Genomic DNA, 3,974 nt, shown 5'->3' with positions numbered 1-3,974 from the left:
AATATTTGAAGTTTTTTTTTTTCCAATAAGCCAAAATCAAATCTAAAATTGTTAGACTTCACTACAATTTTTAATTTGTTATTACAAAATTTTTCATTTTTTAAAATAGAAATACAAATGTCCGAAATAAGTTTAAGTCGACCCTTTCCTTTATAATACATTTTAATTTTTAAGACTAAATACGTATTAATATATTAAAATATTAATTTTTTTAAAGATTTTTTAACTGTGATTCTTATTTTTTTATTTCTCATTTTTATTTTTATTTTTATTTTAGTTAAAATAGTATATAATTTTACTATTTAAAATTTCAGAAGTAATAATTTATAATTAAAATTAATATTTAATATATTTAACATATTTAACCTTAAATCTAAATTGTAAGTCTATTTACTTAAAAAAATTAAAAGAATTTATTTGGTCGGATAAAGATTTTCGGGACTAGATTTAGATTTATTTCTTAAAAATCTCTGCAGCCACCTTTTATTTATTTATTTTGAAAAACTAATATATGTCAATATCATTATGTAAAATTTAAAAACCTATTATATCCTTTCCATATAAACCTATTGTTTTTTTAATCACAACTCATAATTTATTTTAGAGAGAACTCGAGTATAACATCAAATATAAATTATTATTTATTATTTATTTAAAAAAAATATTAAGCCTTTACTTTAAACTCGGATGAGTGTTAAATATTTTCATATTTCTGATTTAACACGTATCATAAAAAAAATGTACCACTAACATTAAAGGTATAGAGTAAATAGTTATATAGGATTGATTTAAATATTTTATACAATTTAAAGAGTTTTGTTTTTATTTTTATTGATTGACCAATAATTAATCATTTTAATTCAATTACACATTTTTTATTTTAATTTTATCTTTTTTTTTTTTAATTTTTGTATTTGATTTGAATATAATACTAATGAGATTTTTTTTTATTTCTATTATTATTTCTCAATTCAATTATTTATTTTTATTTTTTAATTTTTAAAAAATTAAAAATTAATCATATTTTTATATTTACAGTATATTCTATAAATATGTTATTTTATTTTTTCTGTAATTATTTCAAGGCTAAAATTTTTTAATCCCCATAAAATTAAAATTAATCACATTTATAAAAAAGTTAAATTAATATGTATAAATTATTTTATTTTTAATTCGTGTAAATTTTAAAAATAGTCACATTTTTAAAAGAAAAATAAAATAATGAGCAAAATATATTTTATTTTTTAATTTCTAAAAAATTAAATTAATCATATTTTTGAAAATAATTAAAATAATATACAGAAATTATTTTAATTTTTTTATTTCTGAAAATTTTGAATTAAAATAATAATTTTTATTTTGAAGTTAATATATATTTTTTTTAATTTCAAGATTTAAAAGTTTATGATTTATAAAAGTAATTAGATATTTTTTGCTTATTTATTATTTAAAATGTAATATTTAAATTTAATTATTTTATTTTTATTTAATTTATATGATATTTTTTATTTATATTTTTTTATTATATTTCATAATTAGTATAGTAAATTAATTTTAATAATTGATGGAGTAAAAAACTAGTAGATGATTTGAATGATTAAAAGATATATAATTTATAATTGAATTTAATTATAAAATCAATTAATTATATGTTATAATCGATAAAAATTATTTGAATGCAAATTTCATTCAAATCAACTATTGAACACTTCTAATTAAAGGATATATTTGATAATAATCGTCACTGATAACTGATTATAATAGTTAGCTAATAAATAATTTGATTTAGTTATTAAATATAAAATAATTTATGTTTAAAAAATATTTTTTTTTGAAAAATATTATTAAATATATATAACTTTTATATTCGTGACAAAAATCAAAGAATTAATTTAACAAAATTTTCATTAATTGACTTATCAAAATGTTTGACTTGATAATGTGGTGAAAAATCGTGATATTATTTAATTTTAAAATTATAATTATATATGAATTTACTTTATCTGATATGATATTAGAAAAAGTATCTTTACAAGTTTAATGTAATACAAGAATTTTTATATAATTATATATAAAGTTTACTATTTTTGAAATTATTTTTTTTATAAAACTTTATTTATTTTATAGAAAATATTTTAAATTAAATTAATTAAAAAAGACTAAATAATGCAAATAAAATTATTATTTAAAATTATTTTCTGTAAAACAAAAAACAAAAAATTATATTTTTTAACATAATAATTAATTAAAAATTAATCAAATTGAATTATCCCAAATTTTTGTACTTTAAATATTGTGTAATTGAATGAAGTAAAATTTGAAGGGAAAAAAAAAAAAAGAAAAGCAAAGCATGAGGGAATCTAGTCCTTCCACTTGAAGGATATTCGGAGGAATATGCTGATATGGGTTCCGATTATCATTAAAATTTCAAGAAAAAAAAATAATATTCGAAAAAAATAAATGAATGGAAAAGAAAAACTATTTTATTATCTCTTATTTTATAATTAAATACATTGAATTTTTTTAGTTAATTTTAAAATAATAATAATAAAATAAATAAATAAAAATTAAAAAATAAATAAAATATTATTTTTTAAGAATTGCAACAATTTTAGCTTTAGTATAAAAAGAGCCCATAACCCCACAAGCAGAGTTTAGGATATTGTGGTTTAGAAATCAGACCCAAATTGTCCAACATGCACAGTGGTAATCAAAATCTAAATTTGTTGCTATTATTCCCAACGAAGCTTCTCCATCATATGCTTCTAATTTCTTTTGCTCCTCATCTATCATTTGTCCCTCCACCAATCAAATTGGAAGCTTCCTTCTTGATTTGATACCTTAGAATAGTTATTATTTATATGATGCATTTTATAAATTACAACTTAATAATAAAAAAATATTATGGTTGATTTCTTTTATCATTAAATTTTATGCGAACAGTTATGTGGACAACCGACATTTTTATTTCATTCAACATATCTATATTAATATCCACGTCATAAGGGGTTCAAGTTATAGCCGTTGACAGAATCAAATATTTTAATTAGTGGATAATATCATTTAAATATAAAAGCATAAAATCTTAAAAAATTACAATTGTCCAAAACAAGTTTTCATCGGTTAAAAACGTTTGAATGATCACATATTTATCAATATTATCAAATATATTGATTTTGATTTATAAAAAAAATAGACTATAATGATAAAAATTTTCATCTCAAATAGGTTAAAATTTGTTATTAATAATTACAATGATAGATTTCTGATGGACCATAATCTTTGTTTAAATTTCTATATCGCTAATTTTTTAAACGAATTTTTAGCATCATTGAACAAATTTTTAGCATCGTCAAAAATGTTAGTGACAGATTTGCAACGGTCCAACTAGTTGAAAATTTTAATTACAAGTATTATTTGTTGCTAATTTTATCAAAAAAATAAAATGCTTTCACTAACAAGTTCGTCAAAAATGTATCCGAAACAACTAGCAATAACATATGTCTATAAGACATCTGTCAGGAATCTTGGCATAATTTTAATAATATTTATCATAAATCTGTCGAAAGTTCTAAGAAAATTTTCAATTATATTGTAAATTAATATAATCAACAAAATAATTTTATATTGTTATTTTGATATTTCTTATATAATTTAAATAATACAAGACTATGAAATATATTCAATATAAATTAAATTTTATTCATAAAAATTATAATTCATCTTCATAATAAATACATAAAAATACTTAAAAATGTTCATAAAGTTCAAAGTTCATAAGAAGTCCATAGCAAATAATGTCTAAAAAGTAAAGGTAAAGTCCATGAGACTACATTACTATATAAAAAAAATTATAATGTGGTTGTAATTGTGAGATTCCTATTACATTTAAGTAATATTTCTAAATGTTTTTAGTCAATATTTTTATCGTTATTGGACAACGATTAGAGTTGTTAACTGATACATATTATGTT

The sequence above is a fragment of the Manihot esculenta genome, chromosome 8 (genome assembly GCF_001659605.2).
Source record: "Manihot esculenta cultivar AM560-2 chromosome 8, M.esculenta_v8, whole genome shotgun sequence".
Taxonomy (NCBI): Eukaryota; Viridiplantae; Streptophyta; class Magnoliopsida; order Malpighiales; family Euphorbiaceae; genus Manihot; species Manihot esculenta.
The sequence above is the reverse complement of the archived record's forward strand: the minus strand, read 5'-3'. Positions refer to the sequence as shown.